Genomic DNA, 14,767 nt, shown 5'->3' on the forward strand with positions numbered 1-14,767 from the left:
AAAATACACACTGAGATTTAAAAACCAAAATTAACACACTGAGAAATCGAAATTACACACCGAGATTTAAAAAAATAAAAAACACACACTGAGATTTCAAAATTACACACTGAGATTTTAAAAAGACACACTGAGATGAAATAAATTGAAAAACACACACTGAAATTGTTAATTACACACTGAGATTTCAAAAATACACACTGAGATTAATATGCAAATTACTAATGAATATTCATGAGATGAATAATTCAACAGATTAATATCTTGATCTCAAGAACTCTTGTCATTATAATGAAATGCGATTCCTTCAACCAACATTCGTAATAAATTTCAAGACTTAACGTCGCTCATATTCATAAGTTTGTTGCCTATAATTCAGGTCATTACTACCAGTAATTAAACATGTGTCCCTTTTCAAAAGTCTTCCAACTGTTTCCCTGATTTCGCTAGTTAATCTTTTATATTTGTGTTACGTTTATATGCTATAATAGACACTTGAGTAAAAATTTCACTGCATTCTTTTGCAGATTGTTCCAATGTTTTCTTATAATTTTAATAAAGTTTTTCACCATTTGGTCATATTTTGTAATAAGAGTAAGTGGGTATTTTTCTTGTTCTTGTATTTCTAAAGTTTTTTTTATTAATAATTTGGAACCAAATCGAAGGACTAACGAGTTCTGTCCCCTTGTTGTTTTAAGCTTGTAATAGATTCAGATTAAGTATGTTAATTAGATATGTGCGCATAAAAAGTGCGCACAAATCTCAGTGTGTAATTTTAATTCTCAGTGGGTATTTTCAAATTCTCAGTGTGTGTTTTCAGTTTATTTATTCTCAGTGTGTCTTATTGAAATCTCAGTGTGTAATTTTCAATTCTCAGTGTGTAATTTTCAATTCTCAGTGTGCGTTTTTCATTTTTGTAATCTCAGTGCGTCTTTATGAAATCTCAGTGTGTAATTTTTAATTCTCAGTGTGTAATTTTCAATTCTCAGTGTGTAATTTTCAATTCTCAGTGTGTAATTTTCAATTCTCAGTGTGCTTTTTGAAGTTTTTAAATCTCAGTGTGCTTTGTTGTAATTCTCAGTGTGTAAATTTTTCGAAAAATGGTTTAAACATAGTTTTGACGAGAACGACTTGCCATAGTTATTTTCTTTCAGAACGACAGGTCATTCTTTTTCAGAATCAACCCGGACGATACCATGCTTCAATGAAATATGCTCAAAGGCATAAAATAATGACCTGTGTGAGGTCATTATTTTCCTTGATAAAAATGCAATCTATAATTTACTTCAAAATTCTATTCGTCTGATAGTTTTTGTTGCCGATTTGGAAATTTATATTTTAAAGTTCAATCGATGGTAGATGTAAAAGAAACCTTCATTGCCCACATTTTAATTTTAGAAACAAATAACGTGAAGTTTTGTTAATTTATCGCTACAATAAAGAAACATTATCATATATGTGAGATGAACTTTAATATAGACTTTCACAAATAAAAAGTCAGATTTAACATATTCGTGTGTAAGATTTTGAAAATCTTATTGAGTCACACTGAATAGGTTGGTTGATTTTTGGTTGCTTGCTTAATGTCCAGTGGCAAATATTTCATGCATGTTCAGGACGATAAACACCGAATAGAACATGTACTGTGACCTACATATATTTATATTCGTCTTTGTGTCAGTTCTTAACTTTTTTAAATTTATGTATACCTTTTACTCTATCAAATGATCAACTAATAAGATAATCTTATATTTTATTGAATAACATTAACGGAACTCAGAAAAGGGTCGGGTGCGGAGGGTATATAATTATATCCTGATTATCTGTTAATAAAATGTATTACTATTCAAAGACAATCTTTCTGAATTTTTCATTCGATTCAATTAAAATTGTTAAAAAAATAACCACTTTTCCGCGATAGAAATGACATTACAAATAGAAAAAAAACATACCCCTCACCCTTTTCCATAAACTAAGTGGTACAATAAATTACTTACAGTGTGTCTTGTATTTGTCATACACCGTTATCGGATGGTAACAATACATTTGTGTCTTACTTCATGCAGTTACAGTAATATTTTTATTGTGTATGGATAATATGTTTTGAAAGGTTTATATCTAGATTAATTAGTGAGTTTAATTTCACATTCTAAATGAGCCGTACGGCGTATTAAAACCTGAACGCATTAGAAAGGAATATCTCACTTTAGTGTTGTCGGTGAAATAGGATACTAAATTTTGCAAATCTTTATAAACAATAATATTTTTTTGACGGTATATAAGTCAGATAATGCATATTTTAAGGTTTTTCTTGTCGTAGAATCAGGAAATTGAAATGACATACCTCAATCAAAAGACATATTAACAGATTACTATACAAATCCTTGATTCAATCAAAAGGAAAATGTGCAAAACTTTTCTAAATTGTGATTAGAAAGAAAATGAAGTGTTGTTACTCTCTAAACAAAAATATGGATTTCGGTTAGTTATACAGGAGATTTTGGAGTAAGATTTCGACAATTGTAAATATTATATTTTTTGAGCTTATTGTCTGAATTTCGGAGATCTTGAACCCATATTAGAAGTTTTTGATAACAACGAAACTATTATTTTCACTGAGACCTGTCCTGTATACCCTGGGGGATAAACAGTGTATATATTGAAAACTGTTCATTAAACATTGAATGAAAAAGTAAAATCACAAACATACTGAACTTAGAGGAAAATCAATTCGGAAAGTCCATAATCACATGGCAAAATCAAATTACAAAACGTATCAAAAACGAATGGACAAGAACTGTCATATTCCTGACTTGGTACAGACATTTTCAAATGTACAAGATGGTGGATTAAACCTTATTCTATAGCGCTAACCCTCTCACTTTAATGAAAGTGGACTTTGGACTATAGTAAAATCAACTGTTTTATAGTAAATTTGACCTATTCACTTATAAGAACAACCAATCATATCAAAAGAATGTCGATGAGCGATACGTCGAGGTTGATTAAAGAGAGCCGAAGAATAGTTGACGCTTCCAATGATGTAAATCTGAACTCCGGCACATTGCTTAACATGATTTTGGAAATAGTTACGGGTATCGACTTTACAATGAGACGAATGGAAACAAGTATGGAGAAGCGCCTTGATGATTTGAAACAAGATTTCTTAACGGTGTCAGCTAGGGTTAGAACATTAGAAAACCAGGCGAGCGATGTCAACAAAAAGCTGTCAGACTGCGAGAATAGCTGCCAAGGTGTTAGCAATCTTTTCGATCAGGTATCTGGACAAGTAAAAACCAACAGACGTAATATAAACAATCATGATACGAGAATTAAGAAACTCGGAGACAACACCATCGTCCGACCGGGTGTTCCACCAGTCATCAATTCAAAGGAAATCGAGTCCTTAAAGGCAGCCATTCTTAACTTGCAATGCAGGTCAATGAAAAACAATCTGATCTTTACGGGATTGCATAGAGTTCCGGGTGAAGATACGGAAGAGCTTTTGCGATCATTTCTATACGATGAGCTGAGGATCGACTACAAGATCGAGTTCGGTAATGTCCATCGATTCAAAACAAAGGGGGACAACAGAAGAGCACCAATAGTTGCAAGATTCTTATATCACCGTGATCTGGAATATGTTTTAGCAAATGCTACCAGACTTAAAGGTAGACCATATGGAATACGGAAACAATTTCCTCATGAAATTGAACAAAAGCGGAAGGAACTGTATCCGGTGTTAAAACAGGCCAAACAGCAAAATAGACAAGCCTCTCTTGTGCGTGATAGGCTAAACATAGACAATCAGCTCTACATTCCTGACACGGTATTAGAGGACACTAGAACGGAGCATACTGGCTCTTCATCAGCAAACCATGACACGAGCCCAAAAGGGTCTTATTCTAGTGATACCCCTCCTAGCAAAAGACAGCAACAGGGACCGTCTCCTCGCCCACCGCACACAGATGATTCACCAAATTCTGGCAGATAGGGGAATGGTGCAAGAGGACAACCTCAAAAGAAATTGAAAAGTTATGAAACTGTGAATAAGAAATATACAATTAACAATGATAGTTTAAATATTTGTTTTTTAAATGTTTGTGGACTTAAGAAAAGGCTATTGTCTCCTGATTTCATTGACATTTTGCTTGAACATGATATCTGTATTTTTGTTGAAACGATGTTAACTGATTTAGATAATTTAGACTTACCAGACGATTATATTTATGTCACAAAAAATAGAAAAAAAATTAAAAAGCATCAGGTGGAATAGTTGTTATTTATAGAAAGAGTTTAGAAAAAGAGTTGAATTTCTATAATACTGAGAGTCAATTTGTTTTATGGTTTCAAATTTCGAAATCAATTTTGTCACTTAATTCAGATGTAATTTTTGGTTGTGTTTATGTACCACCTGAAAATTCTAAGTATTCTACTATAGAAGCTTTTGAAGAATTGGAAAATGAATTGAATATCCTAACAAACACTGAAAATTGTTATGGTGCCCTAGTTGGCGATTTTAACTCAAAAACTGGGTCTTTACCCGATTATATTATACCTGATGAGTCAGTTGTTAGTATGATTGATTTAGATTGTGATGCTGATATATTAGATTATTTGTATGATTATGAAAATCTGACTCGAACCAAAATCACCTTACAAAGAGTGTCTCAGTGTACATGTAGACCTAATAAGTATGGTCATAGACTGTTAGAGTTGTGCAGAATTTTTTTTTTTATATATTGCGAATTCAAGAGTTGGATCAGATAAAGATATTGGGGAGAAAACGTGTAACGATTCAAGTGTTGTTGATTATTTAATTATTTTATTAATGCTCTTCCCTTTGATTTTTTTATTTTGAAATTGCTGACTTTATACCGTTATATTCTGATTGTCATTCTTTTATAAATTTTAGACTTCAGGCCACATTAAGTAAATCAGATTCAATTGTTATCAACAATAGAAATGATAAAACTTTTGTCAGGTGGAAAAGTGAACATAAATCTGAATACGTTGATCAAATTCACAATGATCCAGAAGGTATGTTGACCACTGTTATGAATAAACTGGACGAATTGTCCGTAAATAATGATGCAACTCAAAATGATATAAACAATATAGTTTTAGATATCAGCAAAAATTTTAAAGATGCGGCGGCAGAAACGTTTGGGAAAATAGATAAACATAAACATTTTTACAAACATGAAAATTCAAAACATTGGTTTAATAGAAAATGCTCGATGAGTAGAAAAAAATTTCATAAAGCTCGAAAAAGATACAGTTTTTTGAAAAATGCTGAATACAGAAGTAAAATGAGACAAGCTAGTAAAGAACATAAAATAACATTAAATAAAGCTTTTGCAAACTATCAACAAAGGGCTGCTGATGCGTTGCGTAACATTTCTAAAAAGGATACAAAAGCTCTATGGAAAATCCTTAATAATCTAAATGACAGAAGAAGAAAAAAAAAGATAACAATGACGATATATCTCTAAAAGCATTGTATGATCATTTAAAATACTAAATGAAACTGTTGAGACAGAAAATGATTTCGAACAAGATTTGGAATTTGATATTCTATCAGACGATGTTGAGTTATTTTTAAACAGTCCAGTAACAGACGATGAAATTAAAACAGTTGTTTCAAATTTAAAAAATGGCAAAGCTTCAGGTAGTGATGAAATTTTAAATGAGTATATAAAGAATACAATTGACGATTTAATGCCAATTTACGTTAAGCTATTCAATTTGATTTTAGATACTGGAATTGTCCCAGACAGTTGGTCTAATGGAATCATGATTACAATATTTAAAAATAAAGGATCAAGATCTGATCCCGAAATGTACAGAGGAATCACTTTGAATTCATGCTTTAGTAAAACTTTTTCTGCTATGTTGAATTACAGGTTAAATAATTATGCAGATCACGTAGACCTGATTTCAAAGTCCCAAGCAGGTTTTCGTACAAGATTCTCTACTGTTGATAATATATTTGTATTGTATTCTTTAATTACTATATATTTTTCGTTTGGTAAGAAGTTATTTTGCACTTTTATAGACTTTAAAAGCGCTTTTGACACTGTATGGAGGTCAGGATTGTGGCAAAAAATGCAAAAATCAAACATTAAAGGTAAACTATTTAATGTGATCTATAATATGTATCAAAATATAAAAACATGTGTCAAGAAAGGAAATGAATTTTCCGAATTTTTTATAACTCATACAGGAGTAAAACAAGGTGAAAATCTATCACCTTTTTATTTTCTTTGTTTCTAAATGATTTAGAAAGTTATTTTGTGGAAAATAATATAGAAAGTCTACTAAGATAATATTTCAAAGCTGTGCTTGAAATCATTAGAAATGTATGTTAAATTGTTTATTATACTGTACGCAGATGATACTGCGCTATTGTCTGAAAGTGCAGACGGATTACAAAAAAAACTTGTATGTTTTGAAGAATATTGTAAAAAGTGGAAACTTAAGATTAACACGAGCAAAACTAAAGCAGTGATTTTTAGTAAAAGGAAAGTAAAAAGAAATCCGAATTTTATGATATATGGAGAAAAAATTGAAATAGTTGATTCCTACTGCTACCTTGGTGTACTTTTCAATTACAACGGTAGCTTTTGTACTGCACGAAAAAAACTTCTTGATCAGACACAGAAGTCTTTGTATGCTCTATACCGAAAAATAAAAAAATATATGTATTCCCGTCGATTTGCAGCTAAAACTTTTTGACTCATTGGTTCGTCCTGTTTTATTATATGCTTCAGAGGTATGGGGATTTGAAAATAAAGAAAGCATTGAGAAAATACACCTTCAATTTTGCAAAAACATTTTGAAATTAAGAAGCAGTACACCAAATTATATGGTGTATGGGGAACTCGGAAGATTCCCTTTGGAAACCATTGTTAAACGTAAAATGGTGTTGTTTTGGAATAACTTTGAATCGGAAAATAACAAGTTGTCTTCCATTATGTATAAACTAATGCTCAAATTACATTTTCAAAACCCCACAAAATTTAAATGGATTACGTACGTTAAATCCATATTTGACGAAAATGGAATTAGTTTTATTTGGCAAAATCAACTTCCATTGGATAAACTGGGTTTAAAGAACATTATTTCACAAAAAATAAATGACCAATTCATCCAACATTGGTTTTCACAAATGAATAACTCTTCAAGAGGTGCATTTTATTCATTTTGTAAAGAGGAATTTCGTTTGGAAACCTATTTGATAAAGTTGAAGCTGTGTGAGAGGATTTATATGGCAAAACTCAGATGTTCAAATTTAAAAATTCCTGTAGAAACGGTAAGATGGTCCGGAATTCCAAAAAATGCACGAATTTGTCATCTCTGTGGAAATGGAATAGGAGATGAATTTCATTATATTTTTAAATGTCAAAAACAGGAAATAAAACTGCTTAGAAATAAATATATTCCACAATAATATATTGCAAAACCAATGCAACGGAGTACAAATTGAAACGGCTTTTAACATTTTGTAATGTAGAACTTTACAAAAACTTAGCAATATTTTTAAAAATTCTTACACGATAATTGTGATTTATGTTAATCTTTTTTTGAGTTGAATATTATGGTAGTTTGTAAATTGACATTTTGCTATATTTTACCATGTATGTAGCATTATTCTGTTTAGTGTGAATGTATAAACATGTGTATATGTGTATATATGATGTCCTCTTCTACACCTATGTGTCTGAGGTTTGTTAATAAAGTATTGTCTAGTGTCTATATTTTATACATCTTTGGAAGGAAAATGTATTTTTATTTGTAAAAAAAAAAAGGAAAAAATGTGCACTAAAAATGAATTATTATTCCAATTTATCAACATTTGATTGTTATAAAAACAAATTATTTATCAAAACATCTATTGGTATTTGCAAGTGGGAATAGAAGGAATAGTATTTTCAAAGTGGGAATAGGAGGAAGACACCGTTTTTTTTCAACAACTTCTTTTATAAATAAACTAGAGCTAGGGTGGTCTGTGTCATTTTGGCGACATCACACGAAGAGACGTGTATTGTTACTAAATATGTTTAAACTTACTACATGTGTAAAGACCACACAAGTGAAAAATAACGACCACACAACTAGTTTATTACATCTTTATGAATACCTACAGCAAAGATTTCACTGAAAATGGACTCGGCCGATCCAATTTTCAGCCATATTTTCTGTGATTGTCACTAATTTTGGACAATTTTAAGTTACGTGTCGACCAGTGTTTCTAACCCTAACAACATTTATAATTTGAATATGAAAATTTGGAAATTATACGGATTAATACAAATTCAAACAACATTAATAATATGAAAATTGGAAATTATATTTATTTGCGGATTTATACAATAAAAATTATATCATTATAGAAGGTTTGATAAAATAATTGATTTTGGTGTATTGATTGTTTGTTTTGTAAATATTTATAAAGACATTTGTATAATATCATTTACTTCATTTTCGCATTGATATAATTTATCATATATATACTAACCATAAATTTTAGATCAATTAAAAGTAGTTTTAAAGAAATATTCATATCAATTTTTAACTGATCAGATCTCAGGATCAGATAACATTTCTTTATTTTTTTTTATTGCCGTTATAATATATGCACACACACACCATGCATGCTGTGCAAACAGTTATTAAAAAATCCTGACATATCTTAGAGGGATGAATGAAACCTGACGAAGAATTCAAAATTAAATTGATAAATTCAGATAAAAATATTATAAGTATAATAATTCCAATATCTTATAAAAAAAAATCAGAAATCTGATCCCTATAACTGGTATTTCATTCAACTCTATTACTTTATGTACCTCTGTTTTTGTTTATATAATACTTCCAGAAATACGGAAATAAATGAGCTTTGCAGATTCATGTATTGTATATGACTTATTAAAAACTAACATTAAACTAACATTAAATAAGCACTGTATCTGATATTTTAAATTTTGAAAATTTGACTATAATAAATATATTGAATCTTGAAAAAATAAATGAAAAACTAAACAAATAAGCAAGCTAAAGTACCTTAATGAACTGAAATTTTGAAAGAATACTTTAAATTTTTAAGTGTTACAATTTCTTAAGAATACACATTAAGTAAAAGGGATCAATCAACAGCATCAAGAAATAGAATTGTCTTTTACAATTTATAACATCAGAAAAAGATAATCATATTTGTGAAGACATGATTTATTAATAATCAGTGTAAAATCTTTGCTATATGCTAAAATTTCTGTGAACATATCATTATGTAATCATGGGATCTCACTAAAATGATTGTCTCAAACTTATTTTCTGTAAAGAGTGTCACTATGAGTGGCCTTTCCTGTCAAAATAACGATTATTATTTACATTTATGTTAGGTCATTTATATTCGTAATAATTCCTTATCTTGACACTAGAATAAAGAAATGTTGTTTTTCATCAATGATTTAATAGTTTTATTGACAATTTATTCTTACAATATTAAGTTTTATTGTTCAGTTACAACTAGTTCATGTATGACATAAACACATTATCAAGAAAACTAATATTTTCTGCATAGACTGATAGAGGATGGGTTGGATTCACAGACGAGAATTTTTACTTCCACCGAAATATAGGTTACATGAGGGATTAGATTTTGCCACGCAACATACCACATACAAACTCCTCAAACAGTTGTTGCAACGGTTTTAATAAGACCATTTTTATGTGGCAAAATTTCAAATCTATTTTCGGTTTGTGAATGTTTTCCGTTTAAAAGAATATTTTTTTAGATCAATAAAATCGCGAAAAAAATAATTCACGTTTTTGTCTTAGATATCAATTATTTTCATTCGACTAGATGCTCTAAAGAACCTGTGTCGCTCACCTTGGTATAAATTATAACTGTGCATATTTATAAACAAACGACACAGATGAATTTAAGACAAAATTGTGATGATAATGTGTTTGTATATCTTACTTTACTGAACATTCTTGCTGCTTTCAATTATCTCTATCAATAATGAACTTGGCCTTGTAGTTTCAGAGGAAAATATTTTGTAAAAATCTACAAAAATTTACAAAATTAACAAATAATTACTATAAAGGACAATAACTCCTTAAGGGGCAATTGAATTGTTTGAAAATTTCAGGGAAGATAGATCTTGATCGAATGAACAATTTTACCCTCGTCAGATCTTGCTCTCAAATGCTTTATTTTCAGAGATAAGAGCCAAAAACTGCATTTTACCCCTATGTAGTTTTTTTCGCCATATCGGCCATCCTGGTTTGTGGGCGGGGTCATCGGACATATTTCTTAAACAAGATACCCTAATGATGAAGTATGTACCATGTAATTAAGTTTAGTACAAGTACCACATAAACTTGACATAATCAATGATCAATGTTGATAAGGTCAAGGTCAGATGCATCCTGCTAGACAAAATGTATACACCATGCAATCATCTTATTCCAGACATCACATATAGCTTTACCTTAAATTTGTTTATAGTATCCGAGAAACAGACATAGATATAGATACAGATATAGTTGAGGGCCCTCATGGGGTTTTTGATTATGTGATTACTTGGCCGTTTTGTTAATGATTATTTGATTATTAAGCCAAATATTTCATGATTATTTGATTACCTAGGACTGTATTTTTAGTTTATGATTATTTGATTACTAAAGATAAGCAAATATTTAATGATTATGTGATTATATTGGCAAAAAAATGGTGATTATGTGATTACTAGGACCCCCCATGAGGGGCCTCATAGTTGTCATATTATAGCTTGCTGCATATGAGAAATAGACCAAACTTGTCATTGTCCATAAATGGACTATGAAAACAGTCTAAAATCAGACGAAACCTGCTGACAGACATGTACACCTTGCAAAGATTTCATATCAAATAAAGATGATATGTTGCTAGGATTATCAGATAAACAGAACAAACCAAAAAAACTTATTATTGACCAATAAACCATGAAAACAAGGTCAAGCTCAGATAAAACTAACAGTTGGACATGTCAACTTACAATCATTCCATACAACAAATATAGTTGACCTTTTGCTCATAGTATCTGAGATGTGGTCTTAACTTAACGAAACACTTATTATTGATCGATGAAATGAGGCCGCCATCAGACGAATCTTCACAAGACAGGAGTGGAAGACTTGTATGGATCCCATATACTAGATAAGTCTTCTTGATACTCATAATATAAAATATAAGTATTACAAATCAAAGTGCTTGTAAGCACTTAACGGTAAAGTTTGCTTCAGTGTATCAGTGGAAAGTAAAATCAAATATTGCATTGGTTGTTATTATTATTTTAAATATTTAACAGCAACTTTAGAGAAAGGAAGATAACTCCAATTTTTTAAGATGATTGAACAATGACAACATTTATATTTTAAGAACAGATAGATTTCTGCACCTTGCAAAAGTTCTGTAATTTTCTTGACAAGTGTAACACATGTTGTGCGATGACATATCTTAGCATATATGTCATCGACACATTTCTGGAAATGTTTATGGATAGGATGTATAGAATGTAATGATCAACGCACTATATTTTGTGTATCAAAAAGAAGTGATAAGCCTTGGAAGATTTAGACATCAAGCCAGTCCAAAATAAAAAGAACAAACTCTTGACGTGAGATAAGCACCCATAGAACGCAGCAAGGATAACAATGTTTTCCAGGGATGTTACATCACAAAATAAAAAGAACAAACTCTTGACGTGAGATAAGCACCCATAGAATGCAGCAAGGATAACAATGTGTTCCAGGGATGTAACATCACAAAATAAAAAGAACAAACTCTTGACGTGAGATAAGCACCCATAGAATGCAGCAAGGATAACAATGTTTTCCAGGGATGTAACATCACAAAATAAAAAGAGCAAACTCTTAACGTGGGATAAGCACCCATAGAATGCAGCAAGGATAACAATGTTTTCCAGGGATGTAACATCACAAAATAAAAAAAACAAACTCTTGACGTGAGATAAGCACCCATAGAACGCAAAAAGGATAACAACGTTTTCCAGGGATGTTACATCACAAAATAAAAAGAACAAACTCTTGACGTGAGATAAGCACCCATAGAACGCAGCAAGGATAACAATGTTTTCCAGGGATGTTACATCACAAAATAAAAAGAACAAACTCTTGACGTGAGATAAGCACCCATAGAACGCAGCAAGGATAACAATGTTTTCCAGGGATGTTACATCACAAAATAAAAAGAACAAACTCTTGACGTGAGATAAGCACCCATAGAATGCAACAAGGTTAACAATGTGTTCCAGGGATGTAACATCACAAAATAAAAAGAACAAACTCTTGGCGTGAGATAAGCACCCATAGAATGCAACAAGGTTAACAATGTGTTCCAGGGATGTAACATCACAAAATAAAAAGAACAAACTCTTGACGTGAGATAAGTACCCATAGAATGCAGCAAGGATAACAATGTTTTCCAGGGATGTAACATCACAAAATAAAAAGAACAAACACTTGACGTGATATAAGCACCCATAGAATGCAGCAAGGATAACAATGTTTTTCAGGGATGTTACATCACAAAATAAAAAGAACAAACTCTTGACGTGAGATAAGCACCCATAGAACGCAGCAAGGATAACAATGTTTTCCAGGGATGTTACATCACAAAATAAAAAGAACAAACTCTTGACGTGAGATAAGCACCCATAGAACGCAGCAAGGATAACAATGTTTTCCAGGGATGTTACATCACAAAATAAAAAGAACAAACTCTTGACGTGAGATAAGCACCCATAGAACACAGCAAGGATAACAATGTTTTCCAGGGATGTTACATCACAAAATAAAAAGAACAAACCCTTGACGTGAGATAAGCACACAAAGAATGCAACAAGGTTAACAATGTGTTCCAGGGATGTAACATCACAAAATAAACAGAACAAACTCTTGGCGTGAGATAAGCACCCATAGAATGCAACAAGGTTAACAGTGTGTTCCAGGGATGTAACATCACAAAACAAAAAGAACAAACTCTTGACGTGAGATAAGTACCCATAGAATGCAACAAGGTTAACAATGTGTTCCAGGGATGTAACATCACAACATAAAAAGAACAACCTCTTGACGTGGGATAAGTACCCATAGAATGCAACAAGGTTAACAATGTGTTCCAGGGATGTAACATCACAACATAGAAAAAACAAACTCTTGACGTGGGATAAGCACCCATAGAATGCAACAAGGTTAACAATGTTTTCCAGGGATGTAACATCACAACATAAAAAGAACAAACTATTGACGTGGGATAAGCACCCATAGAATGCAACAAGGTTAACAATGTGTTCCAGGGATGTAACATCACAACATAAAAAGAACAAACTCTTGACGTGGGATAAGTACCATAGAATGCAACAAGGTTAACAATGTGTTCCAGGGATGTAACATCACAACGAAAAAAAAAACTCTTGACGTGGGATAAGCGCCCATAGAATGCAACAAGGTTAACAATGTGTTCCAGGGATGTAACATCACAAAATAAAAAGAACAAACTCTTGACGTGAGATAAGTACCCATGGAATGCAACAAGTTAACAATGTGTTCCAGGGATGTAACATCACAACATAAAAAGAACAAACTCTTGACGTGGGATAAGCACCCATAGAATGCAACAAGGTCAACAATGTGTTCCAGGGATGTAACATCACAACATAAAAAGAACAAACTCTTGACTTGGGATAAGCGCCCATAGAATGCAACAAGGTTAACAATGTGTTCCAGGGATGTAACATCACAAAATAAAAAGAACAAACTCTTGACGTGAGATAAGTACCCATAGAATGCAACAAGGTTAACAATGTGTTCCAGGGATGTAACATCACAACATAAAAAGAACAAACTCTTGACGTGGGAAAAGCACCCATAGAATGCAACAAGGTTAACAATGTGTTCCAGGGATGTAACATCACAACATAAAAAGAACAAACTCTTGACGTGGGATAAGCACCCATAGAATGCAACAAGGTTAACAATGTGTTCCAGGGATGTAACATCACAACATAAAAAGAACAAACTCTTGACGTGGGATAAGCACCCATAGAATGCAACAAGGTTAACAATGTTTTCCAGGGATGTAACATCACAAAATAAAAAGAACAAACTCTTGACGTGAGATAAGCACCCACTGAATGCAACAAGGTTAACAATGTGTTCCAGGGATGTAACATCACAACATAAAAAGAACAAACTCTTGACGTGGGATAAAAACCCATACAATGCAACAATGTTAACAATGTGTTCCAGGGATGTAACATCACAACATAAAAAGAACAAACTCTTGACGTGGGATAAGCACCCAAAGAATGCAACAAGGTTAACAATGTGTTCCAGGGATGTAACATCATAACATAAAAAGAACAAACTCTTGGCGTGGGATAAGCACCCATAGAATGCAACAAGGTTAACAATGTTTTCCAGGGATGTAACATCACAAAATAAAAAGAACAAACTCTTGACGTGAGATAAGCACCCATAGAATGCAACAAGGTTAACAATGTGTTCCAGGGATGTAACATCACAAAATAAAAAGAACAAACTCTTGACGTGGGATAAGCACCCATAATATGCAGCAAGGTTAACAATGTTTTCCAGGGATGTAACATCACAAAATAAAAAGAACAAACTCTTGACGTGGGATAAACACCCATAGAATGCAGCAAGGATAACAATGTTTTCAAGGGATGTAACA

This window comes from Mytilus edulis, chromosome 5 (genome assembly GCF_963676685.1).
Source record: "Mytilus edulis chromosome 5, xbMytEdul2.2, whole genome shotgun sequence".
NCBI lineage: Eukaryota > Metazoa > Mollusca > Bivalvia > Mytilida > Mytilidae > Mytilus > Mytilus edulis.